Genomic DNA, 22451 nt, shown 5'->3' with positions numbered 1-22451 from the left:
CCCTAGCCGCCGGGCCGCTGCCTCACGCCCCGCCTCGCCGGAATCCGAGCCGCCACTGTCGGATCTCGCCGTCTCGTTTTTTTTTGGGTTTGAGGTAAAAGCCGCCGGTTTTCATAAAAAACGTAGTTCGGTTCTTTTAAGTAGATCGGTTCGGTTTTTCTCGATTTAGCTAATTAGCGAGCGTTCGCTCGTTAGTTCCTTTTTAATGAACGCGTTCCCCCGTTTGCCTCTGTTAGCGGACGTTCGTCCGATAGATTTTTCTTTTTATTTTCTTTTTCGGCCAGGGACCTATCCGCGATTATTTTTATTGCAGATTAGCCCCTGATCTTTAAACCCTCGTCGTTTCTAAACCGTTTGTCCAAATCCAGTGAAACCATCGCCAAAATCTTCGTCTCGAGCCCCTCTTTCTGTTTAATCAACTTGAACAGGGTTTTGAAAATTTAAATTTTGGTTTCAAGCAGATTTGAATTCAAAGTTCTTTTGACCGTAGTTTCAGTTTCGTAGCTCCGATTTGATTGATTCTTTTTGCAAATCGAAGCTCTTCAGTTGAACTTTTAGTTTGGATCTTCTTATTTGAGATTTACCCGTGCATCTTTGCTTGAGTGCTTATGTATGCTATTGTTTGTTTGTGATAGAATTTCCGGAGTGTGAAGCGTGCTACTACGAGTCTCTATGGTTTGCGGATCGTCAGCAAGGCAAGTAACACATTGATCATACTCTTTTCATACCCAGTTTTTATGCATTAGTTACAACCCTCAAACATTGCATGAGTAGGATCTCTTAACTTGTGGGTTTTGGGAAGTAGATGATGAGGTAGAACCTATTGCCCTTTATTATCAAACCTTGGGAGTTACTTCTACGCTATGCTTATATCGCCATGCTATGCTCGTAGACGTGGATTGGGTTTGAGTGTATCCATGATAGATGTGAGATTGTTAATTAATGGTTAACTTAAGGTGGCTATTTAAATACAAATCTGGGTGGATTGGTTGCGGGCACCTGGAGAATCCAGTGTTGTCCTAGGATATCCTGGAGTACCCGTGTGATCATCCTATGGTTCGCCACCCAGGCTCAAAGGGATAATAAGATTATTCATGCTAGAAACTTCCGTGTGCAGCCACAAGCTATTATGGGCTCTAGCATAATCGAGTATGTTGCATGACCTCTTCCAGTGGTAGGCTAGTAGATGTAGGGGATGTAGGTTGGTACTGTCTACCCAGGGTTAGAGTTAATGCTTCTAAAAGACTGTGTCTCGGTCATCCGTTTCTCAAACACCATGTAGTGCGAGAAATCCAATGGAGGAGATCGAGTCTTGTGGGGGAAAGTGCGCAAACCTCTGCAGAGTGTACAAACTAATCATGGTTAGCCGTGTCCCCGGTTATGGACATCTTGAGTATCTAGTTCTTGGATTATCATGTTGATCTCATCACTCTAAATTAATTTGTTGGGTTACTAACACTATTAATCGGGATTGAGTTGGAGGAACCTTCTCAATGTTTAACAACTACCATGATAGTTAAACAAAATATATTCCTTTGTTGTAGGGAAAAATTAGCTTTTCGCAAAACATTATAACCGTGGAGCCTCCACCAGTCTCATATGCATGTAGTGATAGCCTTTACTTGTTCATTGCTCTATTGTGTTATCTTGCCAGCATATTCCATGTGCTGACCCATTTTGGGCTGCAACATATCATGTTGCGGACTTTTCAAACGAAGAGTAAGGTGCGCTAGGTCGTTGTCGTGCACTCAGCTATGTCGTTGCAGTTGATGGACTCACTTTATCTTCCAAGCCTTCCACTATTATCTTATTTAGATGGCCTTAAGCCATATTTATTGTAGTAAGTTCTCTTGTGACTATCGATGTAATGAGTGTGTGATTGCTACTTTGTTATAAATCCTTCAAGTACTCTGTGTGTCAGCATTACCGATCCAGGGATGACACTTATACACAGAGATTTGACCGTCTGAGGTCGGATCGCTACAGGTATATGGTGGGTGTATGATACCGGCGAAAAATGTGCGGTATTAGAGAGGCTAGCAATGGCGGAAGGATTAAAGTGCGTATAATCCATGGACTCAACATTAGTCATAAAGAACTCACATACTTATTGCAAAAATCTATTAGTTATCGAAACGAAGTACTACGCACATGCCCCTAGGGGGATAGATTGGTAGGAAAAGACCATCGCTCGTCCCCGACCGCCACTCATAAGGAAGACAATCAATAAATAAATCATGCTCTGACTTCATCACATAATAGTTCACCATACGTGCATGCTACGGGAATCACAAACTTAAGAACAAGTATTTCTCAAATTCACAACTACTCAACTAGCATGTCTCTAATATCACCATCTTCATATCTCAAAACAATCATCAAGTATCAAACTTCTCATATGATTCAATGCACTTTATATGATAGTTTTTATTATACCTATCTTGGAAGTTCATCATATTAGTACTAATTTTATAGCCAAAGCAAACTACCATGATGTTCTAAAAGACTCTCAAAATAATATAAGTGAAGCATAAGAGATCAATAATTTCTACAAAATAAAACCACCACCATGCTCTAAAAGATATAAGTGAAGCACTAGAGCAAAATTATCTAGCTCAAAAGATATAAGTGAAGCACATAGAGTATTCTAATAAATTCGGATTCATGTTTGTCTCTCACAAAAGATGTGTACAGCAAGGATGATTGTGGTAAACTAAAAAGCAAAGACTCAAATTATACAAGATGCTCCAAGCAAAACACATATCATGTGGTGAATAAAAATATAGCCTCAAGTAAAGTTACCGATGGACGAAGATGAAAGAGGGGATGCCTTCCGGGGCACCCCCAAGCTTAGGCTTTTGTTTGTCCTTGAATTTCACCTTGGGGTGCCTTGGGCATAGTATTTTGGGGATGCCCCGGAAGGCATCCCCTCTTTCGTCTTCGTCTATCGGTAACTTTACTTGAGGCTATATTTTTATTCACCACATGATATGTGTTTTGCTTGGAGCATCTTGTATGTTTTGATTCTTTGCTTTTTTTACCACAATCATCCTTTCTGTACACACCTTTTGAGAGAGACACACATGAATCGGAATTTATTAGAATAGTCTATGTGCTTCACTTATATCTTTTGAGCTAGATAATTTTGCTCTAGTGCTTCACTTATATTTTTTAGAGCACAGTGGTGGTTGTATTTTATAGAAATTATTGATCTCTCATGCATCACTTATATTATTTTGGAAGTCTTTTAGAACAGCATGGTAATTTTCTTTGGCTATAAATTTAGTCCTAATATGATAGGCATTCAAGATGGGTATGATAAAAACTTTCATATAGAGTGCATTAAATACTATGATAAATTTGATACTTGATAATGGTTTTGAGATATAAAGGTGGTAATGTTAGAGTCATGCTAGTTGGGTAATTGTGAAATTGAGAAATACTTGTGTTAAAGTTGGCAAGTCCCGTAGCATGCACGTATGGTAAACGTTGTGTGACAAATTTGAAGCATGGGGTGTTCTTTGAGTGCTTTCCTTATGAGTGGTGGTCAGGGACGAGCGATGGTCTTTTCCTACCAATCTATCCCTCTAGGGGCATGCGTAGTAGTTCTTTGCTTCGAGGGCTAATAAACTTTTGCAATAAGTATATGAGTTCTTTATGACTAATGTGAGTCCATGGATCATACACACTCTTACCTTTCCGCAATTTGCTAGCCTCTACGGTACCGTGCATTGCCCTTTGTCACCTTGAGAGTAGGTGCAAACTTTGCCGGTGCATCCAAACCCCGTGATACGATACGCTCTATCACACATAAGCCTCCTTATATCTTCCTCAAAACAGCCACCATACCTACCTATTATGGAATTTCCATAGCCATTCCGAGATATATTGCCATGCAACTTTCCGACGTTCCGTTTATTATGACACGCTCCATAATTTTCATATTGCTTTGCATGATCATGTAGTTGACATCCTATTTGTGGCAAAGCCACTTAAATAATTCCTTCATACATGTCGCTCTTGATTCATCGCATATCCCGGTACACCGCCGGAGGCATTCACATAGAGTCATATTTTTGTTCTAGTATCGAGTTGCAACATTGAATTATGAGTAAATAAAAGCGTGATGATCATCATTATTAGATCATTGTCCCATATGAGGAAAAAAGAGAGGCCAAAGAAGCCCAAATAAAAAAAAGAGGCCAAAGAAGCCCAAACAAAAAAATGAGAGAAAAAGAGAGAAGGGACAATGTTACTATCGTCTTTCCACACTTGTGCTTCAAAATAGCACCATGATCTTCATGATAGAGAGTTTCTTATTTTGTCACTTTCATATACTAGTGGGAATCTTTCATTATAGAACTTGGCTTGTATATTCCAATGATGAGCTTCCTCAAATGCCCGAGGTCTTCATGAGCAAGCAAGTTGGATGCACACCCACTTAGTTTTTAGTTTGAGCTGTCATACACTTATAGCTCTAGTGCATCTGTTGCATGGCAATCCCTACTCCTCGCATTGACATCTATTGATGGGCATCTCCATAGCCCGTTGATTAGCCGCGTCAATGTGAGACTTTCTCCCTTTTTGTCTTCCCTCATAACCCCCATCATCATATGCTATTCCACCTATAGTGTTATATCCATGACTTGCGCTCATGTATTGTGCAAGGGTTGAAAAGGATAAAGCGCGTTAAAAAGTATGAACCAATTGCTCGGATTGTCATCGGGGTTATGCATAATGGGAGCATTTTGTGTGACGAAAATGAAGCATGGCCAAACTATATGATTTTGTAGGGATGAGCTTTTTTGGCTATGTTATTTTGATAGGACATAATTGTTTGGCTAGTATGATTGAACTATTACTATTTTTATGTCAATATTGAACTTTTATCTTGAATCTTTTGGATCTGAACATTCATGCCAGAATAAAGAGAATTACATTGAAAATTATGTTAGGTAGCATTCCACATCAAAAATTCTGTTTTTATCATTTACCTACTCAAGGACGACCAGGAATTAAGCTTGGGGATGCTTGATACGTCTCCAACGTATCTATAATTTTTGATTGTTCAATGCTATTATATTATCTGTTTTGGATGTTTAATCGGCTTTATTATGCACTTTTATATTATTTTTGGGACTAACCTATTAACCGAAAGCCTAGTGCAAATTGCTGTTTTTTTGCCTATTTCAGTGTTTCGCAGAAAAGGAATATCAAAAGGAATCCAAACGGAATGAGACCTTCGCGAGGATCATTTTTGGAACAAATGCAATCCAGGAGACTTGGAGTGGACGTCAAGGAAGCAACAAGGCGGCCACGAGGTAGGAGGGCGCACCCAGGGGGTAGGCGCGCACCCCTCCCTCATGGGCCCCTCGTGGCTCCACTGACCTACTTCTTTCGCCTATATATATACTCATATACCCCGAAAACATCTAGGAGCACCACCAAACCCTATTTCCACCGCCGCAACCTTCTGTACCCGTGAGATCCCATCTTGGGGCCTTTTCCGGCGCTCTGTCGGAGGGGGAATCGATCACGGAGGGCTTCTACATCAACACGATGGCCTCTCCGATGATGCGTGAGTAGTTTACCACAGACCTTCGGGGCCATAGTTATTAGCTAGATGGCTTCTTCTCTCTCTTTGGATCTCAATACAAAGTTCTCCTCGATTCTCTTGGAGATCTATTCGACGTAACTCTTTTGTGGTGTGTTTGCCGAGATCCGATCAATTGTGGGTCTATGAACTTGATTATCTATGAATATTATTTGATTCTTCTCTGAATTCTTATATGCATGATTTGATATCTTTGCAAGTCTGTTCGAATTATCGGTTTAGTTTGGCCTACTAGATTGATCTTTCTTGCAATGGGAGAAGTGCTTAGCTTTGGGTTCAATCTTGCGGTGTCCTTTCCCAGTGACAGCAGGGGCAGCAAGGCACGTATTGAATTGTTGCCATTGAGGATAAAAAGATGGGGTTTATATCAAATTGTTTGAGTTTATCCCTCTACATCATGTCATCTTGCCTAATGCGTTACTCCGTTCTTATGAACTTAATACTCTAGATGCATGCTGGATAGCGGTCGATGTGTGGAGTAATAGTAGTAGATGCAGAATCATTTCGGTCTACTTGACACGGACGTGATGCCTATATTCATGATCATTGCCTTAGATATCATCATAACTTTGCACTATTCTATCAATTGCTTGGCAGTAATTTGTTCACCCACCATAATTCATGCTATCTTGAGAGAAGCCACTAGTGAAACCTATGGCCCCCGGGACTACTTTACATCATATTATTTTCCCGTCAATTAGCTATTTATGTCCCCGGGATATGTTTCTCGATTATGGAAGTGACAAAAGGCTCGTCGTAAAAGGTTACGTCGATGCAAGTTTTGACACGAAGCTAGATGACTCTAAGTCTCGGTCTAGATACATATTGAAAGTGGGAGCAATTAGCTAGAGTAGCTCCATGCAGAGCATTGTAGACATAGAAATTTGCAAAATACTTACGGATCTGAATGTGACAGACCCGTTGACTAAAATTATCTCACAAGCAAAACATGATCACACCTTAGTACTCTTTGGGTGTTAAGCACATAGCGATGTGAACTAGATTACTGACTCTAGTAAACCCTTTGGGTGATGGTCACATGACGATGTGAACTGTGGGTGTTAATCACATGGTGATGTGAACTATTCATGTTAAATCACATGGCGATGTGAACTAGATTATTGACTCTAGTGCAAGTGGGAGACTGAAGGAAATATGCCCTAGAGGCAATAATAAAGTTATTATTTATTTCCTTATATCATGATAAATGTTTATTATTCATGCTAGAATTGTATTAACCGGAAACATAATACATGTGTGAATACATAGACAAACAGAGTGTCACTAGTATGCCTCTACTTGACTAGCTCGTTAATCAAAGATGGTTATGTTTCCTAGCCATAGACATAAGTTGTCATTTGATTAACGAGATCACCTCATTAGGAGAATGACGTGATTGACTTGACCCATTCCGTTAGCTTAGCACCCGATCGTTTAGTATGTTGCTATTGCTTTCTTCATGACTTATACATGTTCCTCTGACTATGAGATTACGCAACTCCCGTTTACCGGAGGAACACTTTGTGTGCTACCAAACGTCACAACGTAAATGGGTGATTATAAAGGTGCTCTACAGGTGTCTCCAAAGGTACTTGTTGGGTTGGCGTATTTCGAGATTAGGATTTGTCACTCCGATTGTCGGAGAGGTATCTCTGGGCCCACTCGGTAATGCACATCACTATAAGCCTTGCAAGCATTGTGACTAATGAGTTAGTTGCGGGATGATCTGTTACGGAACGAGTAAAGAGACTTGCCGGTAACGAGATTGAACTAGGTATCGAGATACCGACGATCAAATCTCGGGCAAGTAACATACCGATGACAAAGGGAACAACGTATGATGTTATGCGGTCTGACCGATAAAGATCTTCGTAGAATATGTGGGAGCCAATATGGGCATCCAGGTCCCGCTATTGGTTATTGACCGGAGACGTGTCTCGGTCATGTCTACATAGTTCTCGAACCCGTAGGGTCCGCACGCTTAAAGTTACGATGACAGTTTTATTATGAGTTTATGTTGTTGATGTACCGAAGGAGTTCGGAGTCCCGGATGAGATCGGGGACATGACGAGGAGTCTCGAAATGGTCGAGACGTAAAGATCGATATATTGGACGACTATATTCGGACTTCAGAAAGGTTCCGAGTGATTCGGGTATTTTTCGGAGTACCGGAGAGTTACGGGAATACGTATTGGGCCTTATTGGGCCATACGGGAAAGAAGGAAAAGGGCCTCAAGGGTGGCCGCACCCCTTCCCTTGGTCTGGTCCGAATTGGACTAGGGAAGGGGGGCGCCCCCTTCCTTCCTTCTCTTTTTCCCTTCCTCTTTTCCTATTCCATATGGTAGGTGGAATCCTACTAGGACTAGGGAGTCCTAGTAGGACTCCACACTTGGTGCGCCCCCTCCTGGGGCCGGCCTCCTCCTCCCTTGCTCCTTTATATACGGGGGCAGGGGGGCACCCCAGAGACACAACAATTGATCCTTGAGATCTCTTAGCCGTGTGCGGTGCCCCCCTCCACCATATTACACCTCGATAATACCGTTGCGGAGCTTAGGCGAAGCCCTGCGTCGGTGGAACATCATCATCATCACCACGCCGTCGTGCTGACGAAACTCTCCCTCAACACTCGGCTGGATCGGAGTTCGAGGGACGTCATCGAGCTGAACGTGTGTAGAACTCGGAGGTGCCGTACGTTCGGTACTTGATCGGTCGGATCGTGAAGACGTACGACTACATCAACCGCGTTGTGATAACGCTTCCGCTGTCGGTCTACGAGGGTACGTAGACAACACTCTCCCCTCTCGTTGCTATGCATCACCATGATCTTGCGTGTGCGTAGGAATTTTTTTTGAAATTACTACATTCCCCAACAGTGGCATCCGAGCCTGGTTTTATGCGTTGATGCTATGCACAAGTAGAACACAAGTGAGTTGTGGGCGATATAAGTCATACTGCTTACCAGCATATCATACTTTGGTTCAGCGGTATTGTGAGATGAAGCGGCCCGGACCGACATTACGCGTACGCTTACGCGAGACTGGTTTCACCGTTCGGAGCACTCGTTGCTTAAAGGTGACTGGCGGGTGTCTGTCTCTCTCACTTTAGTTGAACCGAGTGTGGCTACGCCCGGTCCTTGCGAAGGTTAAAACAACACCAACTTGACAAACTATCGTTGTGGTTTTGATGCGTAGGTAAGAACGGTTCTTGCTAAGCCCGTAGCAGCCACGTAAAATATGCAACAACAAAGTAGAGGACGTCTAACTTGTTTTTGCAGGGCATGTTGTGATGTGATATGGTCAAGACATGATGTGATATAATGTGTTGTATGAGATGATCATGTTTTGTAACCGAGTTATCGGCAACTGGCAGGAGCCATATGGTTGTCGCTTTATTGTATGAGATGCAATCGCCATGTAATAGTTTTACTTTATCACTAAGCGGTAGCGATAGTCGTAAAAGCAATAAGTTGGCGAGACGACAACGATGCTACGATGGAGATCAAGGTGTCGCGCCGGTGACGATGGTGATCATGACGGTGCTTCGGAGATGGAGATCACAAGCACAAGATGATGATGGCCATATCATATCACTTATATTGATTGCATGTGATGTTAATCCTTTATGCATCTTATCTTGCTTTGTTTGACGGTAGCATTATAAGATGATCCTTCACTAAATTATCAAAGTATAAGTGTTCTCCCTGAGTATGCACCGTTGCAAAAGTTCTTCGTGCTGAGACACCACGTGATGATCGGGTGTGATAAGCTCTACGTTCAAATACAACGGGTGCAAAACAGTTGCACACGCGGAATACTCAGGTTAAACTTGACGAGCCTAGCATATAACAGATATGGCCTCGGAACACTGAGACCAAAAGGTCGAGCGTGAATCATATAGTAGATATGATCAACATAGTGATGTTCACCATTGAAACTACTCCATCTCACGTGATGATCGGACATGGTTTAGTTGATATGGATCACGTGATCACTTAGAGGATTAGAGGGATGTCTATCTAAGTGGGAGTTCTTAAGTAATATGATTAATTGAACTTGAATTTATCATGAACTTAGTCCTGATAGTATTTTGCAAATTATGTTGTAGATCAATAGCTCGCGTTGTTGCTTCCCTATGATTATTTTGATATGTTCCTAGAGAAAATTATGTTGAAAGATGTTAGTAGCAAAGATGCGGATTGGATCCGTGATCCGAGGATTATCCTCATTGCTGCACAGAAAAATTATGTCCTTGATGCACCGCTAGGTGACAGACCTATTGCAGGAGCAGATGCAGACGTTATGAACGTTTGGCTAGCTCAATATGATGACTACTTGATAGTTTAGTGCACCATGTTTAACGGCTTAGAATCGGGACTTCAAAGACGTTTTGAACGTCATGGACCATATAAGATGTTCCAGGAGTTGAAGTTAATATTTCAAGCAAATACCCGAGTTGAGAGATATGAAGTCTCCAACAAGTTCTATAGCTAAAAGATGGAGGAGAATCGCTCAACTAGTGAGCATGTGCTCAGATTGTCTGGATACTACAATTGCTTGAATCAAGTGGGAGTTAATCTTCCAGATAAAATAGTGATTGACAGAATTCTCTAGTCACCATCACCAAGTTAGTCGAACTCCGTGATGAACTATAGTATGCAAGGGATGACGAAAGTAATTCCCGAGCTCTTCGTGATGCTAAAATCGACGAAGGTAGAAATCAAGAAAAACATCAAGTGTTGATGGTTGACGAGACCACTTCAAGTGTTGATGGTTGACAAGACCACTAGTTTCAAGAAAAGGGCAAAGGGAAGAAGGGGAACTTCAAAATAACGGCAAGCAAGTTGCTACTCAAGTGAAGAAGCCCAAGTCTGTACCTAAGCCTGAGACTAAGTGCTTCTACTGCAAAGGGACTGGTCACTGGAAGCGGAACTACCCCAAGTATTTGGTGGATAAGAAAGATGGCAAAGTGAACAAAGGTATATTGGATATACATGTTATTGATGTGTACTTACTAGTGTTTATAGCAACCCCTCAGTATTTGATACTGGTTCAGTTGCTAAAGAGTAGTAACTCGAAAACGGGAGTAGCAGAATAAACAGAGACTAGTAAAAGGCGAGGTGACGATGTGTGTTGGAAGTAGTTCCAAGATTGATATGATCATCATCGCACACTCCCTATTCTTTCGGGATTAGTGTTGAAACTAAATAAGTGTTATTTGGTGTTTGCGTTGAGCATGAATATGATTTGATCATGTTTATTGCAATACGGTTATTCATTTAAGTTAGAGAACAATTGTTGTTCTGTTTACATGAATAAAAACCTTCTATGGTCATACACACCAACGAAAATGGTTTGTTGGATCTCGATCGTAGTGATACACATATTCATAATATTGAAGCTAAAAGATGCAAAGTTAATAATGATAGTGCAACTTATTTGTGGCACTGCCGTTTAGGTCATATTGGTGTAAAGCGCATGAAGAAACTCCATACTGATGGGATTTTGGAATCACTTGATTATGAATCACTTGATGCTTGCGAACCGTGCCTCATGGGCAAGATGACTAAAACGCCGTTCTCCGGAACTATGGAGAGAGCAACAGATTTGTTGGAAATCATACATACAGATGTATGTGGCCCGATGAATATTGAGGCTCGTAACAGGTATCATTATTTTCTGACCTTCACAGATGATTTGAGCAGATATAGGTATATCTACTTGATGAAACACAAGTTTGAAACATTTGAAAAGTTCAAGGAATTTCAGAGTGAAGTGGAGAATCATCGTAACAAGAAAATAAAAGTTTCTACGATATGATCGCAGAGGTAAAATATTTGAGTTACGAGTTTGGCCTTCAGTTAAAACAAAGTGAAATAGTTTCACTACTCACGCCTCCTGGAACACCACAGCATAATGGTGTGTCCGAACGTCATAACCGTACTTTATTGGATATAGTGCAATCTATGATGTCTCTTACCAATTTACCACTATCGTTTTGGGGTTATGCATTAGAGACAGCTACATTCACGTTAAATAGGACACCATCAAAATCCGTTGAGACGACGCCTTATGAACTGTGGTTTGGCAAGAAACCAAAGTTGTCGTTTTTAAAAGTTTGGGGTTGCGATGCTTATGTGAAAAAGTTTCATCCTGATAAGCTCAAACCCAAATCGGAGAAATGTGTCTTCATAGGATACCCAAAGGAGATATTTGGGTACACCTTCTATCACAGATCCGAAGGCAAGACATTCGTTGCTTAGTATGGATCCTTTCTAGAGAAGGAGTTTCTCTCGAAAGAAGTGAGTGGGAGGAAAGTAGAACTTGATGAGGTAACTGTACCTGCTCCCTTATTGGAAAGTAGTTCACAAAAGAAATCTGTTCCTGTGACTCCTACACCAATTAGTGAGGAAGTTAATGATGATGATCATGTAACTTCAGATCAAGTTACTACCAAACCTTGTAGGTAAACCAGAGTAAGATCCGCACCAGAGTGGTACGGTAATCCTGTTCTGGAGGTTATGTTACTAGACCATGACGAACCTACGAACTATGAAGAAGCGATGGTGAGCCCAAATTCCGCAAAATGGCTTGAGGCCATGAAATCTGAGATGGGATCCATGTATGAGAACAAAGTGTGGACTTTGGTTGACTTGCCCGATGATCGGCAAGCCATAGAAAATAAATGGATCTTCAAGAGGAAGACGGACGCTGATAGTAGTGTTACTATCTACAAAGCTAGACTTGTCGGAAAAAGGTTTTTGACAAAGTTCAAGGTGTCGACTACGATGAGATTTTCTCACTCGCAGCGATGCTTAAGTCTGTCCGAACCATGTTAGCAATTGTCGCATTTTATGAAATCTGGCAAATGGATAAACAAAACTGCATTCCTTAATGGATTTATTAAAGAAGAGTTGTATATGATGCAACCAGAAGGTTTTGTCAATCCTAAAGGTGCTAACAAAATATGCAAGCTCCAGCGATCCATCTATGGACTGGTGCAAGCATCTCGGAGTAGGAATATACGCTTTGATAAGTTGATCAAAGGATATAGTTTTATACAGACTTGCGGTGAAGCCTGTATTTACAAGAAAGTGAGTGGGAGCACTACAACATTTCTGATAAGTATATGTAAGTGACATATTGTTGATCGGAAATAATGTAGAATTATTCTGCAAAGCATAAAGGAGTTTTTCAAAGAAAGACCTGGGTGAAGCTGCTTACATATTGAGCATCAAGATCTATAGAGATAGATCAAGACGCTTGATAAGTTTTTTCAATGAGTACATACCTTAACAAGATTTTGAAGTGGTTCAAAATGGAACAGTCAAAGAAAGAGTTTCTTGCCTGTGTTACAAGGTGTGAAATTGAGTAAGACTCAAAACCCGACCACGGCAGAAGATAGAAAAAGAATGAAAGTCATTCCCTATGCCTCGGCCATAGGTTCTATAAAGTATGCCATGCTGTGTACCAGATCTATTGTATACCCTACACTGATTTTGGCAAGGGAGTACAATAGTGATCTAGGAGTAGATCACTGGACAGCGGTCAAAATTATCCTTACTGGAATAAGGATATGTTTCTCGATTATGGAAGTGACAAAAGGCTCGTCGTAAAAGGTTACGTCGATGCAAGTTTTGACACTAATCTAGATGACTCTAAGTCTCGGTCTAGATACATATTGAAAGTGGGAGCAATTAGCTAGAGTAGCTCCATGCAGAGCATTGTAGACATAGAAATTTGCAAAATACTTACGGATCTGAATGTGACAGACCCGTTGACTAAAATTATCTCACAAGCAAAACATGATCACACCTTAGTACTCTTTGGGTGTTAAGCACATAGCGATGTGAACTAGATTACTGACTCTAGTAAACCCTTTGGGTGATGGTCACATGACGATGTGAACTGTGGGTGTTAATCACATGGTGATGTGAACTATTCATGTTAAATCACATGGCGATGTGAACTAGATTATTGACTCTAGTCTAAGTGGGAGACTGAAGGAAATATGCCCTAGAGGCAATAATAAAGTTATTATTTATTTCCTTATATCATGATAAATGTTTATTATTCATGCTAGAATTGTATTAACCGGAAACATAATACATGTGTGAATACATAGACAAACAGAGTGTCACTAGTATGCCTCTACTTGACTAGCTCGTTAATCAAAGATGGTTATGTTTCCTAGCCATAGACATAAGTTGTCATTTGATTAACGAGATCACCTCATTAGGAGAATGACGTGATTGACTTGACCCATTCCGTTAGCTTAGCACCCGATCGTTTAGTATGTTGCTATTGCTTTCTTCATGACTTATACATGTTCCTCTGACTATGAGATTACGCAACTCCCGTTTACCGGAGGAACACTTTGTGTGCTACCAAACGTCACAACGTAAATGGGTGATTATAAAGGTGCTCTACAGGTGTCTCCAAAGGTACTTGTTGGGTTGGCGTATTTCGAGATTAGGATTTGTCACTCCGATTGTCGGAGAGGTATCTCTGGGCCCACTCGGTAATGCACATCACTATAAGCCTTGCAAGCATTGTGACTAATGAGTTAGTTGCGGGATGATCTGTTACGGAACGAGTAAAGAGACTTGCCGGTAACGAGATTGAACTAGGTATCGAGATACCGACGATCAAATCTCGGGCAAGTAACATACCGATGACAAAGGGAACAACGTATGATGTTATGCGGTCTGACCGATAAAGATCTTCGTAGAATATGTGGGAGCCAATATGGGCATCCAGGTCCCGCTATTGGTTATTGACCGGAGACGTGTCTCGGTCATGTCTACATAGTTCTCGAACCCGTAGGGTCCGCACGCTTAAAGTTACGATGACAGTTTTATTATGAGTTTATGTTGTTGATGTACCGAAGGAGTTCGGAGTCCCGGATGAGATCGGGGACATGACGAGGAGTCTCGAAATGGTCGAGACGTAAAGATCGATATATTGGACGACTATATTCGGACTTCGGAAAGGTTCCGAGTGATTCGGGTATTTTTCGGAGTACCGGAGAGTTACGGGAATACGTATTGGGCCTTATTGGGCCATACGGGAAAGAAGGAAAAGGGCCTCAAGGGTGGCCGCACCCCTTTCCTTGGTCTGGTCCGAATTGGACTAGGGAAGGGGGGCGCCCCCTTCCTTCCTTCTCTTTTTCCCTTCCTCTTTTCCTATTCCATATGGTAGGTGGAATCCTACTAGGACTAGGGAGTCCTAATAGGACTCCACACTTGGTGCGCCCCCTCCTAGGGCCGGCCTCCTCCTCCCTTGCTCCTTTATATACGGGGGCAGGGGGGCACCCCAGAGACACAACAATTGATCCTTGAGATCTCTTAGCCGTGTGCGGTGCCCCCCTCCACCATATTACACCTCGATAATACCGTTGCGGAGCTTAGGCGAAGCCCTACGTCGGTGGAACATCATCATCATCACCACGCCATCGTGCTGACGAAACTCTCCCTCAACACTCGGCTGGATCGGAGTTCGAGGGACGTCATCGAGCTGAACGTGTGTAGAACTCGGAGGTGCCGTACGTTCGGTACTTGATCGGTCGGATCGTGAAGACGTACGACTACATCAACTGCGTTGTGATAACGCTTCCGCTGTCGGTCTACGAGGGTACGTAGACAACACTCTCCCCTCTCGTTGCTATGCATCACCATGATCTTGCGTGTGCGTAGGAATTTTTTTTTAAATTACTACGTTCCCCAACAGCAGTAGCATCAATATCCTTTACTATGATACTTTCCGTCGTATGAATTTGACTGATAACGATCTTAAGCCATCTAATACTGTCTTTCATGGCGTGGTGCCTGGTAAGTCGGCGTATCCGGTGGGCAAGATAGCTTTGGAAGTGGCTTCCGGTGATGATCAAGATTTCAGAGCTGAGACTTTGACTATTGAAGTTTATGGCAAGGCCTTGTTATGTTTATCTGCAGCTTAAGATGCCTTGGAGTGTGAAGAGGGTGATGCTGATTATGCTGAGTTTGTTTGTGCAACAGAGGAGTTGATGTTTTACAAAGATAATGTTGACCCGGCAGATATGACACCTTTGAAGAAGCCAACCACAGAGCATGACCCTTTGTTGAAATTTAAGTCGGCAGATGACAGTAAGATGGTTGATTTTGTTCCTGGCGACACATCCAAGCAATCCAGTATCAGTGCGAATATGGATCCGAAATAGGAAAGCGCGCTCGTCGAGTTCATCCATGAGAACCGGAACATCTTTGCATGGAAACCTTCTAACATGCCAGGTGTACCGAGGGAACTCGCTGAGCACACTCTTAATGTTGATCCAAAGTTTAAGCCGGTTAAGCAATTCCTTTGTTGTTTTAATGAAGAGAGGTGCAAGGCCATTGGGGAAGAAGTGGCCCGGCTCTTGGCGGCTGGGTTTATCATTGAAGTTTTTCATCCTAAGTGGTTGGCTAACCCGGTGCTGATGCTTAAGAAGAATGGCACTTGCCGGATGTGTGTGGATTACACAGACCTTAACAAAGCCGGTTCGGCTAATCCTTTTGCTCTCCCTCGTATTGATCAGATCATTGATGCTACGGCGGGTTGTGAGCGTTTGTTTTTTGGATGCTTACTCTGGATATCATCAGATCAAGATGGCACTTGAGGACTAGGAGAAGACAGCTTTCATCACTCCCTTTGGATCCTTTTGCTATGTGTCTATGCCTTTTGGGCACAAGAGTGCCCAGGCGACTTATCAGCGGTGTGTTTAGAATTGCCTCCATGACCAGATTGGACGTAATGTTCATGCTTATGTGGATGATATTGTTGTGAAATCCAGGAAGAAGGAAACCTTGATAGAGGATTTGAAAGAGACCTTTGACAATCTCTGAGTCTACAAGATGATGCTTAAACCGGGCAAATGTGTCTTTGGTGTGCTAGCAGGCAAGCTCTTGGGCTTTTTGGTTTCTGAAAGGGGCATTGAAGCTAACCCGGAGAAAATCAAGGCTATCACTTACTTGGCTAAGCCGACGTGTATTAATGATGTCCAGCGTCTGGCGGGTCGTATTGTGGCCTTAAGCTAGTTCGTAAGCCGGTTGGGTGAAAAAGTTATCCCTCTGTACCAGATAATGAAGAAAATAGATCACTTTGTCTGGAGTGATGCTGCGGATCAGGCGTTTGAGGCCTTGGAAAAACAGTTAACTGAGCCGCCAATCCTTGCTGCTCCTATTGATAAGGAGCCCTTGAAAAAACTGTTAACCGAGCCGTCAATGTGGCAATTGTTGTCGAAAGAAAGGAATCAGGCAAGGATTATCCGGTTCAGCGGCCGGTTTATTATGTCAGTGAGGTACTCGTTGAATCCAAGCAGAGATACCCACATTGGCAAAAGATGGTTTATGTGGTGTTCATGGCTAGTCGTAAATTGAAGGAGTATTTCTTTGGTCATCCCATCATTGTGGTCAGTTCTGCTCCATTGGGGGATATTATTCAAAACAGAGAAGCCACAGGTCGGGTAGCCAAGTGGGCCATTAAGCTTGGACCCCATGGTTTGAGGTATATGCCTCGGACAGCTATCAAGACTCAAGCACTTGTGGATTTTATAAATGACTAGAGCGAGTTGCAGATGCCTGAGGAGAAGTCGGATAGCACATATTGGACTATTCACTTTGATGGATCTAGGTAGTTGGAAGCCTCGGGGGCTGGAGTTATTTTGACTTCCCCACGAGGTGATAAATTTTGTTATGTTTTAAGGTTGATGTTCCCTTGTACTAATAATGCAGCTGAGTATGAGGCCTTGCTACATGGTCTTTGGATGGCTAAAGAGATGAATCTAAGCTGGGTGAGGTGTTTCGGCGACTCAGATTTGGTGGCTCGGCAAGTTTCAGGCACTTGGGATTCTAAAGATCCACTCATGGAGGCTTACCGCGGAGAGGTTGATGCTATTGCTGGTCATTTCAAAGGTTATCAAGTGGAACATGTTGATCACAGGAAAAAATGAGGCGGCTGATGCTTTAAGCCGGCTAGGGTCCCAGCGTAAGCAGGTACCACCTAATGTTTTCCTTGATATTCTGCATAACCCTTCAGTCAATTTTCCTACGGAGGAAGATCTTACTGTTCCTGACCTGGAGGTGCAGTTGGTGGTGGCTCTTCATGCTATTCCTGATTGGACAGTTCCATATTTGGCTTATATGACCTGAGGCGAGTTACCTGAAGATGAAACATTGGCCAGGCAGATAACCCGGAGGTCTAAGTCGACGACAATTGTCAATGGAGAGTTGCACCCTGTAGTGTCTCAGGGGTGTTTCAACGTTGTCCTTCTCTTGAGGAAGGCCGTGAGATTCTGTTAGAGATTCATGAAGGAGACTGTGGTCATCATGCCGGCTCTAAGTCTCTCATAGCCAAGGCTTTTCGGCATGGGCTTGATTGGCTGACGACTCATGCTGATGTAGAGGATTTGGTCAGTAAATGTGATGGTTGTTAGAAATTTTCAAGATGAGCTCATGTGCCGGCTCAAGATTTGAGGATGATTCCAATTACTTGGTCGTTTGCAATCTGGGGGTTGGATATGGTTGGACCTTTTAAAAGATCCAAGGATAAAAAGACCCACCTTTTGATGGCGGTTGACAAATTTACAAAGTGGGTTGAGGCAAAGCCGGTCAGTAAGTGTGAAGCGGCAACGGCGGTTCAATTCATCAAAAAGGTGATTTTCCGTTTTGGCTACCCTCACAGCGTTATAACTGATAATGGCACTAATCTGTCGAAAGGTGCTATGAAAGAATTCTGTCAACGAGAGCATATTCGTCTTGATGTGTCATCAGTGTCTCACCCCCAGTCCAATGGCCAAGCTGAGAGAGCCAATCAAGAAATCTTGAGAGGCATAAAACCCCGGCTTATGGTCCCTTTGCAGAGGACGCCGAGTTGTTGGGTTGAGGAGTTACCTTCAGTTCTTTGGAGTATCAATACCACCCCCAACAGATCTACGGGTTACACGCCATTCTTCATGGTTTACGGAACCACAAGTGACATCCGTCACTACTCGCCCCATGTGGCGGCTTATGTTGAAGCTGATAGTGAAAAATCACGTCAGGATGCTCTTGACCTTCTGGATGAGGAGTGTGACCTTGCGACGGCTCGTTCAGCGATTTACCAGCGAGACATAGCCGCTGGGTTAAAACTCGAACCTTTCAAGAAGGTGACTTGGTGCTCCGGCTCATCCAGGATCAAACTGACATGCGTAAGTTATCCCCACCATGGGAAGGGCCTTTTGTGGTCAGCAAAAATCTGAACAACGGGTCATACTACCTCATTGATGTTCGAGAGCACAAGGACTCACGCAAATCTGAGGAGGAGACCCGCCGGCCGTGGAACATTGCTCATCTTCGGCCTTATTACACCTGAGCCACCGGCTCTTGTGTTGTACATATTTTTATCCCTATATATATTATGATCAAGTATAATAAAACTGGCATCCCTGATAATTCAGGGTGTCATTTCATTTCTGAGTATCTGAGTCTTTATTGCCAGTTCATAAGATCACTTGGGGGCTTCCTACTTATTGAGCATAGCTATGACTACCCTCTTGATCCGGCTTGGACGCCTTGTTACAAAACATGACTTGGGGGCTTCCTGCTCATTGAGAATAGCTATGACTACCCTTTGATCTGGCTCGTACGCCTGGTTGTGAATAACTTGGGATTTTTTCCTATAGTTAAAAAGGTTACCAAAGAGAATTTGTTATAATGAACAGTTCAAACATATGTAACCTGCCTTGATGGCTTGTTTAAATAATCACTTGGGGGCTTCCTGTTTCATCAACATAGCTTTATTTACCCTTTTGATTGGCTTGGACGCCGAGTGTATTCACCAAAAATCCGGGTTATCCTGCCTTTGTATGCCTGCCACTCCAACCAGGTAATCCTAGAATGACTCACCGAACTCTTGACAGTCACTCTTATTGTCGGTGGAAACGAAACCTATGGGATCATGGGGAATCCCTTCTACGTTCGGCGGGCGCGGGGCTGTGCAAAGAGCGGGTTTGAGGGATCAACACAGGAGATTTATCCAGGTTCGGGCCGCAAGCGATGCGTAATACCCTACTCCTGCTAGCTTGTGTTTATCTGGTGTTCTTGGACTAGCTACAAAGCATGCAGGGTCCAAAAAGTCTGAATCCTCTCTCAGTACGCTGCGGGCCTCCTTTTATAGTCAAAAGGGGCTGCCACAGTGGCACACAGGAGGTGGAAAGTTGTACAGTGGTCGAGTCTATCTCCTGGCACCGTAGGACAAACGCATTTAATGCGCTGCCGACGTGCCCTTCTTGCTTTATTGGGGACCGCAAGTAAGCTCGTCCCACCTATCGCCGCCTCGCCTCGCTCCGACACGCGTCCGAGCTGACGAGGCGTGTGTCGCCACGCTTGCTGGCTGGCTGCTGAGTTGGTGCGATCGCAGAGTCTTCACGAAGATCTTCATGCCACCACGCAGGTGCTTGCTGAGTTGGCCTGGAAGCCACACGTCACCACACAGGTGCCTGCCTAGTTGGTGGGCTGGCAGCTGTGTGGGAATGGTGGTGGAGCCTTGGCAAGTGTGGGCCTGGCTGCGGCCCCGCGGATGTCTTCGACAACAGTCTTGCTGAGGCCCCGGCAAGGGTCTTGCCGCGGTGTCGTGGGCGTCCCCGGCAAGGGTCTTGCCGGGGGGTCTCGTGGGTATCCTCGGCAAGGATCTTGCCGAGGATCTTCGTCTCTTGATTCCCATCTACTCTTGTATGTTCTTGGTCTTCACAAAGATCTGCATGCCACCATGGAGGCGCCTCCCGAGCCTTGGTTCCAATGTGGTTGAGGATGTCAGAACTCTCAGGCTCAAGGTTGGTGGCTCAAGGGTGTTGGGCAAGTTGCCCCGGCAAGGCTCTTGCCGGGGCCGTGAAGGCCGCCCCGGCAAAGACCTTGCCGGTGGAGTTTCACCTCGCCCCTCAGCTCTTCATGCTTCTTGTCTTGAGCACGGCTCTGGTAATCTTTGCTTCTTCTCCCCCGCCAAGCGTGGCCACGGGCGTGGGGCTACGACTGCCCGCGCACGAGTAAAGGGGTACAAAAAGGGGCCCCTACTTTTGTGCACCGACAGGAACCCCCAGGCCTAGGCCAAATAAAAGTGCGGGGCGTTATTGGGCCAGGCCCAGAACAGTGCGCGGGCGCGCGCGGCGGAGTTTTTACTGCAGTAACTCCCTCGCTCATTGCGCTTCCCCGTGACCCGTGTTGAATGCGTGACGTGGGGGTCGTGCGTGGGGCGGTTGCTGCATGCATGTGTCACATCGTGGTAAAGAGGCGGCCAGCGCCTTCCCCATAAAAGGGAAAAACCGCAGGCGCGCTGATCATTTATCATTTGTGCCTTTTCCAATCTCGGAACCGGGGTTCCCCTCTTCTTCCTCGTGCGAAAGATTCGAAGCTCTCGCCTCTGCTCGCCGCCGCCGCGCCCCCATTGCTTCTTGATTCTTCGCCCTCTCCCAGCCGCCATGGCACCCAAAACCAGCAAGGGCAAGGGAGCGGCCAAGGACGCCTGGGAGAAGGAGGCGCCGGAGAGCGAGTTGGTGGTGCGGTGGACGCAGCTCGCCTACTTCCCTTCGACGGTCGATGCGGTCCACCTCAGGAACTACTTCTTGCCCCTATGGGGGAGGAAGACGACGGGACACCCTGCCACGCGCATCGTCCCCGCCGATTTCGCCAAGGCCGGCCCAAATCGGTACCCCTTGTTCGTCGATTTCTTCTCCTGCGGGCTCCGCCCCCTTTCTCTGACTTCTTCAACGACGTCATGCACACTTACGGCTTCCATCTTCTGGATCTTTCGCCGAATGCCGTGGCATGCATGGATTTCTTTGCCCATCTCTACGAGGGCTTTGCTGGGGTGCTCCCTAGCACGACGCTCTTCCGCCACTACTTCTCCCCTCATCTCCAGCCAGGGGGCGCCATCTTCGGCTGCATCACCTGGATCCCGAGGACCCAGGAGAAGGGCACGTATCTCGAGGGTGCCCAGAAGGAGGGGTGGGAGGAGTGACGGAGCCGGTGGTGCTGGATCGAGGAGAAGGATCCACAGGAGTTCTGCCAAGTTCGTCAGAGCCCGCCGACCCACCGCAGGGACTGGAGCGACCTCAACGCCAACGACGAGAAACTCACAGTCGCCACCACCAGGATCCATCGCCTCACCATGGCCGGGCTCACCCTCGAGATGATCAGGGCTGACTTCATCCATCACCCAATCGCCCCGCTGCACAACAAGGGGAGGCTGGCCTGGGATTTCAGGAACGCAGCCGACATCATGAGGCTCCGCCCTGGCCGGAAGCAGAACTTCACGGTGATGGGGCACGCCTATTTCTGTCAAAGGCTCTTTTAGCTCGACGTGGACGGCGACGGCATGGCTGAGAGGACCGGGAGGGCCGCGAAGGCCGGCAAGGCCGTCAAGGGGCCCCTATTTGGGTTGCCGGCGGGAGTGGTCCTGCTAAGCAACAACTCTCGCCAGTCTGCCATCATCGCCATGATGCCGGACTTTAGTGCGCATGGCCTTGACCCGGCCTGGGCCGAGCCGCCAGCGGAGAAGGTGCGGGAGTTTTTCGTCCCTTTGTCGGAGAGCTATGTCCTTGACGAGCCGCTGCTCATCCAGGACACCACCAAGGAGGAGCTGGACTACATCGCCGCCAGGGCGGTGGAGGCGGCGCTCGCCAGGGAGGCCGGCAGCGTTGGCGCCGTGGAGGACGAGGCCAATGCGGCCGCGTAGGAGAAGGAGCTCGCCCAGTGGGCGGAGTCTGCCGGGGAGGCCAGCAGCGCCGGTGCCGAGGCCCCCCTTGTTGAAGACGCTTGCGACGAGTTGTCCGAAGAGGAGGTCGAGGCGAACGA

The sequence above is a fragment of the Triticum aestivum genome, chromosome 4D (genome assembly GCF_018294505.1).
Source record: "Triticum aestivum cultivar Chinese Spring chromosome 4D, IWGSC CS RefSeq v2.1, whole genome shotgun sequence".
Classification (NCBI taxonomy): domain Eukaryota; kingdom Viridiplantae; phylum Streptophyta; class Magnoliopsida; order Poales; family Poaceae; genus Triticum; species Triticum aestivum.
This window is presented reverse-complemented; position numbering follows the sequence as displayed.